The sequence below is a fragment of the Leptosomus discolor genome, chromosome 7, assembly GCF_034619465.1.
Source record: "Leptosomus discolor isolate bLepDis1 chromosome 7, bLepDis1.hap2, whole genome shotgun sequence".
NCBI lineage: Eukaryota > Metazoa > Chordata > Aves > Leptosomiformes > Leptosomidae > Leptosomus > Leptosomus discolor.
Window position 1 is genome coordinate 53,361,783 of NC_141397.1, and position 18,329 is coordinate 53,380,111.

Below are 18,329 nucleotides of genomic sequence, written 5' to 3' on the forward strand. Positions count from 1 at the left end.
GTTTTAATGTAAAACTAGTTTCCCCCACTCCCCTCCCAAAACTATGATAAAAATCTAAATGGAAAGATTCTTTAATTTGTCTCTCTCCCACAAAGAGCAGGAAGATACTTGGGAAGGCCTGAATGATATACTCAAAATTCTAGGCACATATTTCTTATCAGTGTTTGAACAAGATGCGTTTATTCTTTTGGCAATGCTTTAATTTGATTTTAGCAAAAACTCCAAACACCGCATCATCATCTCTGCCAAATTGCAGAAGAATCCAGAGTCCCCAAAGGGAATCTCTATCGCTCTCATCCTCCCCTCCCAGCACCCAGGAAACTCAGACAAGACTGGACAAACTTGCAGATACCCTCTTCACACCCTATTTTGTGCATGCTCCCCCGCAAACATTTGTGCACAACACCTAAAATTCCAGATATGGAGATGAGGTAGGAAGACACAATGAGATCCAAAGGGTTCCTGTTCATCAGCACCTCATCACCCCATCATAAACACCCCAACGTCTCTCTCCTTTTCACATCTCCTACTCATAAACACACAAGAATGGATCTCCAGGGTCATCAAGTCCAGTGCTATGCCAACAAAAAGCTTAATTGTTCTTATAGTCAACCTAGATCAAATCCTGGGTTAGATTAAGCTGGGAAAGTGGTTGGGGCAGGTTCCACCTCCAGCCTTTCGGGGCTGTGATTCACTTCAACATCCTTCTCCCCTCTCTCAACTTTTCCTCAAGCAGATTTTGCCCATTTGAGAGGAACACCTCATCTTACCGCGGCATTCAGCACTGTGCTTGCGGGCACTGGTGCCAGAGGGCCATGGGTGATGGCGTGAGCTTGCCGCCCTGACCATGCGGCCCGCGCCAGGGCTTGTGCAAGGGTTGGTTCCCAGGCTGGAGGGTGGAACGCACTGCACTGCCGGCAGGCGCGGAGGGCAGCAAGCATCCTGGGGTGGCTGGGCAAAGCACCCTGAGAAATGAGCTTCTGGTGGGAAGGGATTCCTTGCTCTCCATTTTAAAGGTTTATTTCAACTGGGACACACACACACACACACACACACACACCCTACAATACCCCCACACACACTTTCCCCCTTCAAATAAGTTCTTTTGTCTGCTTTGAAAGCCCAACTGTAGTCTATATCAACGTTTTCATGAGTTGGTATAGCCACCTTCTGCCCAATCCAGCAACAGCTCTAAAACCTAAACTCCAGCAAGCACCAGTTGTAACAGATTGCTACTTCTATTTTCACATGTTTTTTGTTTTGTTTTGTTTTTTTTTACTATTATTATTTCTTTTTAAGGAAATCATCCCAAAGCCTACATCTTGTTTTCAGGCTTAAGATGGGTGAGGTTCATCATCACCAATATACTTTAATTGAACATTAACAAGTCTCCCCCTCTTTTGAGACGAGTCATTAAAAAGGCTGCTCTTACTCAGAAATAAAACCAACGCAATGCTAGTCAGGTTTTCCTTCCCCAGCATACAACACTTCACTGGATGAACAAACTCGGTGCACCATGCTCAAATCCAAGAAGGGGAAATGGTGGTGGGGAAACCCCAGAGCTAAAGCCTTTAAAAAAAACCTGACAGCAACAGTGATGAGCGTCATTTAAGCAGAGCGAGAACGCTCCTGAGTGCATTGCTTCTGACAGATGAGCCCAGCAAGTCAACCATAGGGACTCCACAGTCCCACTGCTGCTATTCAGTGAAAGTCGATCAGATAGCAGCAGACAAATAGCACCAGGCAAACACTCCAAGAAGTGCCCTCTCCACATTTAAAGAGTTTATAATTAACCTAGGGGAAAAAAAAAAAAAAAAGTCACCAATTCGGGTCTTCTGCATGGCAGCAGCAGTTAGGAACCGCGCTCATGCTGGGTGTTTGCACTCCTTGCAGAAGGCACAGGGAAAGCACGCTGGTTTCAGTTTACCCCTTGCTCTCCTTGAATCACAAATCTGCCATCCCAGGCGTGCAAGCCCCAAGTGTACTTTTAACAGGCTTTTCCTTGCCAGCTATTGCATCTCCTAGCTGCGCTCTCGGCCTTCCAATTCCTATTTTGTTTTCTTTTCCAAGTGGTTGAGCTTCTGTCTGTTTCAGGTCTCGTAGCCCGTGCCCTCCACTTGAAGCATTTTCACCAGGAATATACACATGTGCACACACTCACACACACACACAGGAGTTTTGGCTGCATTGCCATTCTGCCGAGTGTCAACACAGCTGCTGTCTCCGCTGGAATGTAAACCAATATTGTCGTTAGATCTCCCTCAACCCCAGGTAACTTTCTTAAAGATTTGCACAGCATGTGGCAATTCTCCCCACTGACACCTTACAAAGCATTGTCCCAGTTGGTTAAGAGCACTTAAAATAAAAAATTTTAAAAAAAGAAAAAAAAAATAAAATCAAAGCTGCATCTGAAGTTTGCATTCCACTTATGCGCATGTGGTGCAAAGGGCTGTAGAAAGCAAAATGCATCCATTGTACACACACTCATCCTCATATATTATGTTTAGACAGACACCCTGTATAAAATATCTTGCTGCTGCTGCTGCAAGTCATGAGGCAAGGTGTAACAGAACTGAGTAAAAGGGTTATCCGTGTGGACGCTAATGCAACATTTGCAGCAGAGAACCTTTGTTTGCATATTATTTTACTGAAAATGGTAAACTAAGACGGGGTTTATAATGCATTTTTGGTTATTTCCTAGATACTATCCACTTTCAACAACAAACAGCAATTTTGGCAATAAAAGACTAGTGAGTTACAACGCAGTCAACACAGATACCGTTCAGACTGCTACAGGAAGGCAATCCATACATGTTGCCTACAGTGAGCGACTGCTTTGCCTTGCTTCTCCAATAAAAGAAAGTTATGTTTAGCTGCCCAAGGTTCCCAAAACAAATCGCTGTCCCAAATGTAAAGACTCAAAAAGCTCTCATTCAGATATTGAGCCCAGCAAACTTCGCTTCCCATTGTAAAGTGCAAAAGTTTCAAAAACCAGTAAACAAGTGCACATTCCACACCTAACTTTGGGACTACAGGGGTGAAGAAATTGCACGCATTCACTAAAAATAAAATTATATTAAAGATACAGCTCAAACCTAGAATCCTTACCTCGCTATACTGGGACTGGGCATTGTTTTCCAGGTACAACATGTTAGCAGTCAAATTGATCAATGCTGCTGTTCTTTCTTCTGGCTCCAGGATTTTGACAAACACCTCCCACCCCCAAGAAGACCCTAAAAATATGTGATGCTACTTGGAAGATAACAGGACTCGGAGTGTGCCTCTCTGCATAATTGAAGTTTCCCTTATATACCTAACTATAGGCAAGGAGGAGGAGGTGGGGCTCTCCTGCCTTACCTGTCCAATCTGTCAAAGTGCCACCTGGAGTCCTCCACTCCAATGGAGAGAGGCCTCTCCCAGCTCATTAAGTAGTTAGAATTCCTTATCACCAATCTCTAAAAAGCAAAGGGAAGGGAAGGGGGGGGGGGGGGGGGGGGGGGGGGGGAATGACCAAAAAAAAAAAAAAAAAAAGGAAAGAAAAAAAAGAGAGAAAGAGAGAGAGAAAAGAAAGGAAATGCTAACTTTCCCCTGTCACTTTTCTACGAGTTTGGGAACTCAAAGACAGCCACGGAGTTGCTCCAAAGGAGTCGCTCCAAGAAACTTCTATTTATTTATTTTCTGAGAAGTCTCTAGGGCTTTTTTTTTTTTTTTTTTTTTTTTCCCCAGGCACAGGCTTTACTGCTACCAAAGCCCAAAATGTTTGGGCTGGGATCGAGCTGCAGCACTCGAGACCCACCGTGCAGTAACACAGCCGAGCCTCTGGCTGCGGCAGTATGCAGGTTTGGGACAAGACCCACAAGGAGCTTTCTGAGAAGCAATCACTCTTTCCTGCACCATAATCCAGCTGCATTCTCCATCATCTGTGTGCTCTCATCCACGCTCATAGCCAACAGGTCCTGGACATCACTCCAGCTACATTTTTTCCCCCTCCTTTGCAATTGCTTTAACTCACACTGCGGTAATAAGCCTTAAAATCGTGCTTAAAACAAGAACGTTAAAAAAAAATTTCAAAAGTCCTCCAAAGTGACTCATGATTTTGAATTCATATATGGGAGAAGTTGTTGGATACTGCTCAGTAAAAACCTGGACACTGTGCCTACAGAACACTACAGATTTTGAAAAGAAAGATAGGAAAAGCACTTAGCCGAGACTCGACTTGTGGGAGAACAGAGAGAGCAGACAGGCAGATCAGAACCGCCCCGCTGTGATTTTGCTCTGAAGGAGCAGACAGAAATCCCCCGTCCTGTCCCGGTGTCCCAAGCGGAGACGCCTGGAGCGCGCCGGCGGTGGGAGGTCTGGGCTGCACCCCTGGCAGACCCCGCCGCCCTCCCAGGGGGGAGCGGGCTCACCCCGGGCTGCTCCGAAACACCCCACCCGAAGGGGTCCGCTGCAGTCCCACGGGGCGAGCGGGATGCAGGGAGAGAACAAAAGCCAGCTCGTTCCGCCTGCTCCCCAAGAGCGGGGCAAGCGCCACCGAGCAAGGGGAAACAAAACGCCTTTTTAAAGGGGTGGGGAGGGGGGGAAAGAGGAAACCAAACATCCAGATCAGAGCGCGGCCGCCTGCCCTCCCAGCCTAATGACAGCACTTCAGACTTTTATTTGAGGACCTGTCGTCAAGCAGACCGGTGCCTAATTGCCGAGTACTCGCCCGAACTGCGAGCGCCCACAGCGAACACCAAACTTCCCGCCGCGGGTGGTGAGCGACCCACCCGCAGGGGCTTTGGAGCGGGGAGAGGGGTCCCCGGCAGGGCTAAGACCCACTCGTAGCCTCAGCACCTTCGTGCAGCCCAACCTCTGGCCAGAAGCTGCTGCTGCTGCTCTCCGCCGCGCCGACTCCCTCGCCTTTGGGCATCATTTAACCCCAGCTTCTCTGGGTACGCAGGGAGGGGACACCAGGTTCACAGGGAGATGAAAGCGAGCAGGCTGTGCTGCTCAAGGTGCTAACGGCTCTCTAGGCTGCCTTCTCCGGCATAGGGCAGCAGTAGGAGCCACCACCGACTTGCTGCCAACCTGCAAGTTAAAGGACTCTGCGAGCTCACAGGCAGCACATTCGTAAGACTGCCACTAATAAAACGGGACAAAACCATCTTCAGGCAGGAATCAATGCAAGAGCAGACACAGAGCAGAGGATCACAGTGCCCTCCCTACCCTTCAATAGCCCTCTGCCCCGAGAAGCAGGATATGTGTCTCGTTCAAACCTGTGAACACAGCTCGACAGAGGACTGCTGTGTACAAGAGCAAAAAGTTGCAATCATTTCCAGTGCACCTTCCCAATTCCTCCTCACTGAGCACAGTGCAAGGAGGTGTTTCCAAGAACAGGCTGCACAGAGGAGCACTGAGCCCTCTCCAGTCAAGGGATGGCCCAACCTACCACCACCAGCACATACCAGCTCTGGTTGGGGCCATAGGCACCTTCAGTGCTCCTGAACTACCAACAAGAGCCTACTGAGCACACAGAAGGCTTCCTGCATCACAGGAACAACTCAATAGACCACCACCACAGCTCTGTCCCCTCTCCTCGATCTTCCCCAGCACTACCTAACATCAGGGGCTATGCCTGGTGTGCTCACCTGGTCTCACCTGAGATGCGTACAAACCAAAAATCCATGCAAGTGCTAACCTGGAGATACAGGCAAGTTTGCAGCACTGTTAGCCAAACAGGTCACTTTTCAGCACCATTTCAAAGCTTGCATGGAACTGGACATCAAGCTAGAAGCCATCTGTGGCTTTTCTGTTGTCTAATAGTGAGGAAAATTTATGCTGTGCTCAGAGGACCATTTTGAACCCTGAATACTGTCAAGTTTTTTTGATACTGACTTATGAGTTCAAAAGCTATGGAGGGGAAGGAAAGAGGAGGAGAAGGTACATACATAGATCTCCCAACCTGAGCAAGTCATTGCAAAAACCTCTTCTACTAGCTGTGCTATGAAACTCAGAAGATCCTCCTTTTCCAAGTTATTAATGCAGCACTGTTGTGTTTTGTTATCTGCTATCTTCTGTCCCACAGGTGGCTGGAGGTGGTTGTGGGTGAAGCAACACCCAGATGCACTACACAGAGATATATGGAAGTTTATCCAAAGAGATCTGCATGTCAAACATGAGGAGAAGTGTATATAGCATGAATAAATTGACATGTCAGCACAAATTCCTGCCCTCTGTACACACAGCCGCAACCTGGCTCAGTGTTTTAGAGATATTAGCCTATGTGGTCACCTTGAAGTGGATGCTGGACAAGTGGCTTTTTGCAAATCAGTCATCCACAAGTGATACAAAGGAGGCCACCACCACCACCCTGACAGGGGTGTCAGCAGTTAATAGAGAATGTACCAGACTCTGCACCCACCAACATTGCTGCAGCCCAGGCACAAGTGTACCCCTCTCATCACCCCAGGGCTTCAAACTTTGTTTCACTGGCTTCAGACCTGAATGCACCCACATCATAAGATGCTTCCCACTGTCCCATAGGATGACATCCTGCCTTGAATATTCATACCAGTGCTGATGTCAAAAGAGAAGAGTAAAGGCTTGATAACTCACCTTTCTCTTACCATGATAAAGAAAAGCTCTTGGAGTCTCATTTGATTCTCTCCTTTTACAGATGCAAAAATTTCACATAGATGAGTCCCCAACAACCTAATAGCAGTGAGGCAGCATCTCAGAGGCTCTTAGAGGGAAACTTGACTCCCTAAAGTAGCATATGCTTAAATGGCTGAGTCACAAAACCAAAGTGATGCCCCCCACTTCTCAAACTGCACACTCACTTCTCAGCAATGGGGCAGTGGTAGTTATCATTTATCTGAGCCTTCTGGACAAATCTCCAAGGGAAACATCAACATCAGTCCTGTTGCAACTGTGATGGTCGAAAGTCATGGCAAGACAATCTGTAGATAGAGATTATGCCTTATACCAATTAGCCTAGCCAGAAAAAGCAAATAGATTCAGGCAAAGGCCCTCCTTTCACTTGTTAAAAAAAGATTACTTCACTTTGAGACCAGATGAAGAAGGTTTAACTCTATTCTTCTAGTCCAACAAGCTCTCCCCCATCCCAAACAGGAAAAGAACAAACTCAAAAATAAAGAAATTGACCCAAAGCATCAGGAGTTGTACAAAGCCTGGCACTTCACACTTTGAATGCTCAGTTGCATTGAACTTAAAAAAAAACCAAAAAAACAACACAAAGCAGCTCAGCCTCTGGAAAGGAAATCTTTTTAAAGCAATTTACCTCCAATATTGTAGGAAACTAAAAATAATAATTGCTAGTTCAGATTTGAAAGTTTCAGCTGCAAACCTACCAGTCTGACTCAGATATTCTAGAAAGCTTCTGGCAATGCTCTGTGGCTCCAGCTGTTGCGTTGAAGAACAAAATAATACGCAAACAAGACCCCTAAGTTTCCAAAATGAAGCATAGGCCAAGTCAAACTGCTGATTCAGGTTTTTTGTTTGAATGCACTTTCCTGTGCTGTTACATGGTCTGTCCCAGCCTCTCTCACGGGTACCACTTGCAAGTTCTCAATAACCCTTCGTAGACACAAGTTAAGTGCGCTAAATCACAATGTTTAAAAATGTAATTGCCACAATTGTACTGTTAATTGAAGATTGTGTAATTTCTTGTAGAAGGGGTGTGTGTGCGCACACCTGCCTGTGCGTTAGGTGGTTCATGCAGAATTTCCTGCAGATCAAAGGAAAACAAAAAAATCTACTCAGACCTCTCTGCTCTTGTAAAAATAGCATCTGGATCAACCACACCACCACGGACTGTGACATTCACTCAGCTCAGAAATGCTTACAAATTAGGACTGAGATAACAGAAGGAGGAGGGAAAAAAATAGAAAGTGGGTTGTGGGGTTTTTTTTTGTTGTTGTTTGGGGTTTTTTGGGGGGCTTTTTTTTTTTTTTTTTTTTTGTTTGTTTGTTATACCTGAATAACTGCTGAATGCTCAAAACCCAAGCCTTTGGGAGTCTTCCTAGTGAGCACTTTACAGGGACAGATGTGATAGACTGCAATAGCAGCCGGGTTACAGAGCAAAAAGAAAATACTCTCAAATTGTAAAAGTCATCCTCCCTTCTTGAAAACTCAGGCAGAACTGGTCTTCATTGCTCAAACCACAAGGAGGAGGGGGGGAAAAGAACCCAGCATATACGGAAACAGGGACTTCCCGCCGCCCCCCCTTCATTTTTTTTTTTTTTTTAAATATCATCTATGGCAAGAGAAGACAACAACAACAACAACAACAAAAGAGAGGTGCTGCTGAGAGGCAGCATCCTGTCCGCTACTGACTGGATACAGCCCTGTGCGCATCCCGGGCAGGCTGCTCCGGAGAATCCCGTAGGAGGTGAGGCTCATTCGGCTGTAAGAGAGGGACAGGCACCCCCGGCTCTCGCAGGGTTAACGGCTCTGCTGCGCCCCCGAGCAAAACCTGGCTTCCCCACCGCTGATCCAGGGACAGGTCTGATGCCCAGAGCTTCCTTTGGAAAGCACCCAAGTGTATGAGCTTTCAAGCTATAAACGTGCCCTGGCTGCAAGCGCTTAGTACTGAGGATCAACCCCTTCTTCCAAGGACTTCAAAATACACTTTTTTTCCCCCCCATTTTAAAAGCGCAGGGTAAAGATATGGACTCGCCGAGGGCAGGAGCAGAGCCCAGGTCCCGGCTCTGCCCACAGCGCAGGTCGGCTTCTCCTCCTCCCAAGGAGCGTGCCCTCCCCAAGGCAATCGCCTGTCACAACAGCCCTGCCCTCCGACCCTGGGTAAACATCTGCGCACGCTGCTTATTTGAGCTTCTATGGCCTCGTTATCTCTCACAGAACACCCCGAGGGCTAATTAGAGAGTTAATGGCATCATGTCAGGAGATAACGCTACATGGGGGGAGCGGGGAGAGGGAAGGTGGAAAGGAGTTGTGAAACAAAACCAGTTCCCTTCACAACCGCTGTGCAATATTGGTTTAGGAAGAGCGCACGCAGCCCCCAGGCATTCTGCCCTCCGGCTGCTGAGCTCCATTTAATAAGAGAGCAAGACACTCCTCTGGAGCGATTCGGCTCTCCAGCCAAGATGATGCAAGATCCCCATGCCTTCCCTACCATCTGCACAACCAAAACCCCTCCAACCCCATCGAGGGTGGTTATCCCCACCAATGTGCCAGCAGGGACTTACTTTCCACAGTTTGTGTACGACATGGTATGGGCACCCAGCATACAGATGGTTTATCAAAAAGTGCTGTCTGTTTATTAATTTTTCCACTTTTTTTGTACTCTAGTGATTCTCTTTAAACAACAGTTGCTTTCACTAAAAATGTTCAGAGATAAAAAGGAAACAATCGTCTGGATACAGAGATCTTTGCAAGACAGCCGATAAGCCTGAAAAACCACTGGCCAGCAGACACTTGAGCAGACACTTTTGCACTGATGAGTGCAAAACCACGGGTCAGCACACACTCGCACATGGAGACATGACAGGGAACTTTGGCGATTCAAACCTCTGCTATCAGCAGCTCTTTTGTCAGAGTAACAACCCTCAACATTCAAACTGCATTTTTGCCTGATGAGGACCTTTGGATGCTCAGCACAGCATGCTTGACCCACCTAACACCCTCCTCCAAAATATTTGTAAAATATTTTGCAAAAGTAAGAGAGAGGCAGTTGCACAAGAAAATTCATGACGATTGCTCCTGAGCAGCAAGAACAGTCCCATCCCTCCAGCTGGAGGTGGGACAGGGTCACAGCACCAACCTGCATCCCAGCATGAGAGAGAGTGCTCTGGCCAGGGAAAGGGAAAAGCAGGAGATAGAGACAGATTAGAGTCTTTGTTTTCAATTACGAGAGAGAAGCAACTGTTGACAGACCAGGGTTGTTCTTGCACAAGCAGCTGAGGGGAAAGCATTTTCTTCCCTTATCTTGTATAAACTACAGATTGCACTGTTCATAAATGCACAATCACAGCAGCTCTTTCCAGCCAGCCTCTGCTACACTGCCAACTCCCTCTCAGACAAGCCCTTGTACAATAATCTGATATTAAAAAAAAAAAAATAAAAATTACTAGTTTGCAATAATTTAAGAACAGTCTCCCAAACCTCTGCTTACACCCTGACCCTGCAGCTGATGGCCATTCACGCTTCTCACGCGAGCACGTCACCGTTATCCTGTATTGCCCTGGTGTGTTGGGCCATGACATACACCCCGAGGCATCCAGGGAGCCTGTTTGTTCCATGTTTCCTATGCAGAAATGCTGTATTTTACAGGGTTGGTCTTTGCCCAGGTGCGCTCTGTCTGCTTTCACATGTCATGTCCACTACTAGTATGGCAACAGCCACAGGGTTCAGTTACGCGGCCAGACCTTCCCCAGAAGACTGATTGCTTTAGTTTCTGACTTGTTCAATTTTAATCCAGTCTGGACATCACCATGAGGTCCACCATACCTATCCATGCCCTCAAAGAGAAAGAAGGGTGCTTCAGGGTACGTTTTCCTTCTGTTTAAGCAGACTGGAGATAAAAATCCATGCTTTTAGAGTGACAGTTATAGTCGTTACCAAAAACTCCTTTGATCTTTCATTAATCTCTGCAAATTCAGATGCTGATTAGCAAAGAGTTCATTCAGCAGTAAGGGAACTAACCCAGGCCCCAAACCACTCCCTAATCTACGCTTCACAGAGATTGATTTAATTTTCTGTGACTGCCTAACAATTCACTCCCTCATTAATTTCAGTGCTATCAAATCAGCGACAGTGAGGTGGAAAGCAGATGGTAGAGACATTCAGAGGAAAACATTACCTAGTCCAAAAGTCTCCTCATGAAATAGTGGAGGAAAAAATAATAGTCATTAACAGGACTATGGGCAGGATCTGCAGAACCACGAAGCAACATATATAGTGAGACTTTGAATGCATAAGACTTTCTTCAAAGCAAGAATCCTAATTAATGCAAGAGAGGACTTTAAAAACAAAAGCTCCACCCCACAGCTCGCTGCAGCACAGACACTTTGTCTGCGTTGGACAAGGAAGGGGAATAGGACTCTCTCAGGGCTGTGTTCCAGGTTTGTCTCAGCCTGAAAGGAGCATCCCGTGAGCCTGGCCACCCCTCCCAGGCACGATCAACACTGCACCTTGCTAGAGCACTGTGATGTGCTCTCCATCCTCCTCACAAAGAGGGGGTACCACAAAGCTCATCAAAGTTTTCATTTGTCTGGATATGGTCAACTCAGTTCATCACCCTGCTTCCTGTTCACAAGAGAAAAGGGTCCCATTCGCCTTCTTCCAACAATTTGATTAAAAACCAGAACAAAAGAAAGTCCAGAGGAAGGTGAACTTTGGGGATGGCCACTCTACTTCTGTTGGTGTTCAAACTGTGCTTCACGGCTTGATGAAATGTCAGCTGCTCAAGGGGTTTACTGCTTATGGGGTCTAACCCAACCAAAGTGTTCCCAACAAATATGTGAATCGTGTTCATAGGTTAAGAAGAAAAAGAAAAAAAAAAAGAAACTAAGGGGACCCTATCAACTAGACAGAAACACACAGTGAAGCTCCCATCAAGACAGCATAAACCTTAAACTTGCTCCAGAGGCAAAAGTGCCTACAATCTGGTGCTCCAAGATCAAGATGCCTTTTAATTAAGTGTTTGTGCAGACCTTTTAAAAATGTAAAATAAGTGCTAACGCATTATTGCTCCATGCTTAAGCAAGAGCACGTGCAGCACTATGGAAACCTTTGCAGGCAGGCCTAGCTGCTTGGGGAAGATGTTTTCTGAAGTGACTGCTCCTTTTGTTCAGAGGTATTTGCATGTAGGCAGATGACAGGACTGGCAATTGCAACACTCTTCCACCTCAAGTGCTCACAGCAACAAAAGCCGAGCTGGGGAGTTAAAGCCAGCCCTCCAGAGGAGCCAGGCCAGAATGAACCCAAAGCACCCTATCTCACACATAGCTCTTTTCCAGTAGGTTTGTGCATTTCAGCTTGAAATTAGTTTATTCCTTCCCAAGATGAATGTAAAGCAAGATACTGAAAGGGCGGAAATATTTAAAGGAATTTTAAATATCTTCTAAAATATCTCTGGCACAGCAGACAAATTGCCCATTGGTTTTCTTTAATACCATTGAGAATTCAAGAAATTGGCATTAAAAATAAAACACTCAGTGTAATAATACTCATCAACTGGCTGCATTCCTACAAAAAAAAAAAAAAATGCAGCAAGCCATGGTCTGCAGCCAGAATCAGGGCAAAAAAGCACAGGAAAGGGAGCCCGTGAAAAATTATTTTAAAGAAAATGAACATGTCTTTAAAGCTCTACTACACACAGAATGAGAGATTTCTTCGGGCTTTGGCCAAACTGAATGTACAGATGCATTCTCTGCATGTATCCTTCAGCTGAAAGATTTGACCACTTCTGAATTTGGATCTCCAGCACCAAATGTGATGATTAGGTCAGTTGGAGGGATCTACACTTCAGAAGATTAAACATTCAGCAGGATTACAAAGCCAAGCCTAAATTAGGAGAGTTTATGAATTCAACTGCAAACAAGAGAGAGGTGCTGGAGGGAAACTTCCAACAGAATAATGCATTTGCTCATTATGGAAATGCCTTTGCATAATCTCAACTTTCTTTGCACAGCTATGGAACGAACAAATACCCACAAAGAAGAGAAACTTGGCAAGCCTCAAACTCTCTCAAGCACAAACCAGACAGTAGTAAAAGCTTTGATCACATCCTTGTGCTGTACAAAGTCCTTCCTTCCTTTCTATGGTCAATCTGGGAATACTTAGGCATGGAAACAGACGGCTACACAACCCACTTTGCTGCATCTACTTATCAAATTGGCCTTATCCGCCAGGTGTAAAACCATTTCCCAACAAAATGCAGGGCTGCGACACCTGCCAGAGCCATGGGAAGCACATACCATGCGTTAGTCAGCCCCTGCACTGAGACGCTCTGCCTGCACTGCTCAGCCACACCGTGCATGCCATGCCAGCTCTCTGCCCTGCTGTTGGTACACAGGGGCATCCTCCCTGTCCTATAGTCCAACCACCCCTTCACCAGCTTTCACGTGCTTCCTCAGCCATTACCTTGCAGCAAGCGGAGTTCTCTTCTCCTGACCCAGAAAAACACTTTTAAGCAAGCAATTAAAAGTTCACAGAGATTAGAGCCTGCACTTTAATATTAAAGCGTTGGATAGGACACAACATACGTCCTTCTGGACAGTGGGTTCGATTTTTTATGTCTGTCCATCATACGGTTGCACACCTGATCCTGACCACAGCCCCCAGTTGATGGGCTCCCAGGGACCCAGGAATTCAGTGCATGGCCACCAAATATGAATCACTGAACTGATTTACATGGTGCTAAGGCTGAGAGCATGCAGAAGAGAGCCAGCAGCCACTTTGGACCAGGGTAGTTCTGCGGGGGCCTCAGGCCCATTCCTTTGCAGCTCACGGGGCTACGGCATGGGAAGATATCCTGTGCAAGGTGGCTTGGGTGGCTCCTCCATGAGCCTACAGCAAGTTAAACCTGGAAAAGTTTTCTTGTTTCGGTTGGGAAGCATTAAATACAAACTCCGAGTTGTGTCATTGGGGCAAGGGCTGAGGCCAAGAGCCCCAACACCTCCATGTCTGACATGGGCCACATCCAGCCTCTCCTACAGCCTACTTTTATCTCCATCTCTGTATATAAAGGACAACAGCAAAGTTACAGAGCTGAAGCTCTCACTTTTAAAACTATGAAACACATGTACCTCCAAAATTTGTGTAGCCACCAGGCTTGGGACACCCACAGCCCATGAAGCTGAGGACTCAAACCCAAAATGATACAGCCCTGTCCATACCACCATCCCCAGGGTAGAAATCCACTCCGTAGGGAGCTCAGCAGTGCCTAAGTAAATCACACACAGCAAATCCCCACCATGATTTGCAGAAGATGAGGAAGGATAAAAAAAAAAAAAAAAAAAAAAAAAAGGCAAGAATTCTCCCTTGTGTGGGGAGGGACAGACCCAGGTTAAGAAAACTCTGACCACGGCGACTGTCTGGGGAAAGGCATTCCACTGAACTGGTTAGGCAAGGGGCTGTGGGAGGACGCCTAGCTCAGGGGCATGAAAGGAAGGTATGTACAGGGGGAGGGGGACGAGCTGCTCCATCACTGGGGACAGTACTCCTGCTCCTGCCAGTGAGGTTCCCAGAGCCCTGGACAAGCTGCTGGGATTGTGGCAGAAGACTTGCAGACTTTTCAGAACCCCGAAATAACACTTTTATCAGGATGATGCCAGCTGAAGTCCTTAGCCCAAAGCAGCTTTCTTTGGGTCCAGACTAGCATCTGTGAGCAGTTTAAAGGACTTGTGAGGGATGGTGAAGGAAAACAATTTTGCAGCTCGTATGGCAGGCTGACAAGATGCCATGAGGGCTTCAGGGCAATGCAGGGGTTATTGTACTGCCATATGCTGCTTCCTAGAGAGAAGTCTCCAGACCTCTCCTCCCTGTAGCTCAAGGCATTCAGTCAGTCAGAAAAAAAAAAAAAATTCCTATAACATTACCTGATTTCTAGCACTGCAGGACACAACCTTCGGGACCAGAGCTCCTCTTGAATGCAGGGAGCTGGCCACCACTCTGCCACAGACCCCACAGTTGCTGGCTACATCCTTGGTCAGGGAAGAGGCTGGGGATCACCTTCTCTGGTGAGCCTAACAAACAGCATGTGGCCCACAAGGACGCAAATTCAGCTTACCTTGCTGGCCATCCGGATCTCCTTCCCACGCCAGGGCCATGGCGAAGACTAAATGTTCTCTGCACCCACAGAGACCACCAGCCCTTCACTCCAGCTGTGCAAAAAGGCAGATGTCTACTGGGATTCCCAGTGTGCCTGTGGTTAACGCCACAGGAGAGGAAGGGGCACAGCCGGCAGCCTCACAGATTGGCCACCCAGGACATTGTGAAAGAGTCGGTCACAAGGCATAGAGCCAGGGAACGCTGCTGACTGTCTGATGTTACACCAGACCCACAAACTCTCCTCCTGTACCCTCAAGCTCTTTTTATCCCAATATAGTCTAGATCACAAGTTTCTTTTACCCCTTTCTTATATGGGATACAGGAAGAATATTTCTTCCTTAAAAACAATGAGAACTGCAAGGTCTTGGCTCAGCAAGAGAGTGCTGTAGCTCAGACGAGAGGGGTTTCTTTGTCACCCAACCTTCTTCTCCAGCTCTCTCCCCAGATAGTTGCATTTTCAAGGCAATGAACACAACTGATGGGTGTTCAGCAGAGCAGGACTCATGCTCATTTTCCAGCCCACTGGTAGGACAGTTTCTTCAGACACTCCTCTGAACACTGTAGCTCCTTCCCCACTGCCAGCTCTGTTTGAACAAGGAACTGTATGCCCCCCCAAGTAAATAATAATAAATAATAAAAATTAATAATAATAACAATAACAATAAATCACAGCTCTCACCAACACAACTGTTGGGATCAAGGATCTTTTAAGGCTGCAAGTTTCATTTTTCAACCATAAGGTGCAAAAAGGTGCAGAGCTTATTTTAAAGACTGATTTGGATTGCCTTAAAGTCCACATAAGGACAATTGCTTTAAATAAACCATTCTTAATTGCTTTGCACCTACTTAAATCTTACATGGTGGTACAATTTGGAGAAGAGCTGGCCTTGCTCTTTTCCTAAGACAAATCTAATAATGAGAAGCACTCTGCCTTGATCTCACTGTTCATCTCCCAGGGCCCCTCTGTTTCTGCTGCATTCCTTTGTGTTTATCTGCCCTCTTCAACCCTTTGCTGCAATCAGCTGCGTGCAGCACCTCGTGTCTAGAAGTGACATGGCTGAGGTTACAGGAGAGACAGGTGCAAGGGGAGCTCTTGCCTCGAAGCTATCCAAAGGAAAAGAGAAGCTGGAGGGGAAGAGGGTTGTAAGGTATTTCAGATTAAAGCCGACAAACAGCAAACACCTTGCCCCAGGCTACACATTCTCTGCCAATGCAAGCTGCAGTGGCTGCGAGCCCCAGAAACAGCAAAGCAAACACGGACTTCTCTGCAAGGGGGAGTTGTCACCTGTCAGGGATGTTTGCAAATTTATAGGGAGGTGGTGGTGGTGGTAAGGGGAGTAAAAAGAGCTTTCCTCAATTTAAAAGATGGGCTGTTTGCACAGGTTTGTGACGCATATTTTGCTTTGTAAAGGCTTTTGTCCAGCATTCAACTGAGTGAAGGCGCTGTCTTCCACTGAAGACAAACTGGAACACTTATTAATGTACATACATTAATGCACTCTGAGCTGCTGCCTTACAGTAAGGGTGAGGATGGGATGGAATTTCCCCACTCCCCCTTCGGCTTGTCATGTCAGTGAAAAAACAGTTCTTAAAGAAGTCACCATGCAGCTCAGCCTCCCCAGGAATGCCTCCTGCAAGGCTGGGATCAAACCCATCATAAGCAAGAGGTAATTGCATAGCAAAAGCTGCTCGCCCTCGTCTCCTAGCCCCAGTGCTCACTTCATCAGTGCTCGGAGAGGACAAGAGCAAGGGATTTTCCATTCATGTTTCACTGTACCACAGACAGGAGAGGGAGACTCTGAACAAAGGCTACAAGTGAGCCTGTCAGTTACCACAGTAATCTGCAGACAGCTCAGAGGAATTGGAGATAGAGCGGCTTTGCTAGCACTCGATGCAGCAAGTCCAGGTTTAAGCACGGAGCAAAGTTTCTGCTGATGACATTTAAACTGTTGGGGATTGTTATTTAAGAGGACATGGTTAGTTCAAAGAGAACATCACACCCACTTTGAAAATTAGGAGCCCTTCTAAACGTGGAGAATCTTTTGGACCAGCTGTTGGAGAGACACTTTTTCTGTGCTACGTTGATGGAAAAAGCTGAGATACAAATGCTGACTGAAGAAGGCTTGTACACTACCTGTCTGTGCCCAACCTGAATGAAAAGATAACCAGACTTAATGTCATTCACCTCTCCTTGTGCAGTTGGATTAGCTTCACTACATTAGCCAAGCACACACGTGACCTTGAAGTAGCCTTTTCACCCTTTGCAGTCTTGCAAAGAAAGAGAAGAACACTGCAGTCTGCCCAGCAGTCACACCAGAGTGGCAGTAACAGGTCAAACCTCCTGTCACCGAGGACTGAAGCCAGTGTGACCTGGGAGCTCTTCCCTTGCAGATGTAAACCAGTTCTTAAAGAAGTCACCATGCAGCTCAGCCTCCCCAGGAATGCCTCCTGCAAGGCTGGGATCAAACCCATCGTAAGCAAGAGGTTACCTTTCAGGTTACAAACACTGCCAGGATGCAGACCACCAACATGCCATCTTTTGGCACACTAAAAGTGGCAGTTGATTAGCCAGGGAATTAATTGACACAGTTTCTCAGGATGGAAACACAAAGGAAAAAGAAAATTTACAGGCACCAACACAAATGTCAAACCACACATGATTTTTACCCCAAAGTATACAAAACTCAGGAAGAACAGAAACAGGACATGAACAGCTCAAACTCCTGGAATACTTCCTGCTTCAGCCTGAAAGTATAGCACCTGGCTTCTTCACCAGAGCTATTGCTAAGAAAGAGCTGGTCAGTTTGTGCCAAAGGCATTGAACCAGAAACCACCAGTGCCTCACTGCATTCGGGTCTTGAGTCGTACTGGTGAGAAACTCATGGACAAGACTTGTTGCAAAAACTCTCCAGCTCTGCCTATCTGGAGACACAGGAGGGAAAAAACACAAACAAACAAAAAAACCCCACCCACCATGGTCTGAAACCAAGTTTTCATTCGTATCTGACCTTCAAAAGAAGAAAAAAAACGGTGAACCACCCCTGCCTTCAGTCAGCAGAATTTCAACTGTGCCCAGAATACCAACTCTTTTAACCCTGAAGTCACATAAACTAGCTCTAAGCAGGGACAGAGCAGGGACAGTTGAGCACCCAGGCAAGTGCAAGAGATTCCTCAGTGCTTCTGCCTGTTTGCCTGCCTCATCCCTTTCTCCTGCCATTGCTGCAGCAGAAGAGGAGCAGGTAAAGAGACAGCCTGCTCCCCCTCACAGTCCCAGGGAGACACAGAAGAGCAATGCCTTTCCATGGGTCACACGCCATCCAGTTTAGCCACACGTACAGAACTGCTGTTCACCATCACCAGAGTCACTTGGCAGAGCCATGCTCCCAACCAGCATCTGTAGGTGGGACACATCAGGCAAAGTGAGAAGGAACTTCCTTGGTCAATGACAGTGGCAATAGCTTCTCCACCAAGAGGGGGAAGATGACCCTCAGGAAACACAGCAAGAATAGCTCCTGCAAAGCTCCCCATCTATC

The 18,329-nt window shown here is 46.7% G+C and overlaps 1 protein-coding gene across 3 annotated transcripts in view; it reads right to left on the bottom strand.

Moving 5' to 3' along the window:
- Nucleotides 1-18,329, bottom strand: part of TP63 (tumor protein p63) — a 104,425-nt gene that overhangs the window by 64,680 nt on the left and 21,416 nt on the right. The window lies entirely within an intron of this gene.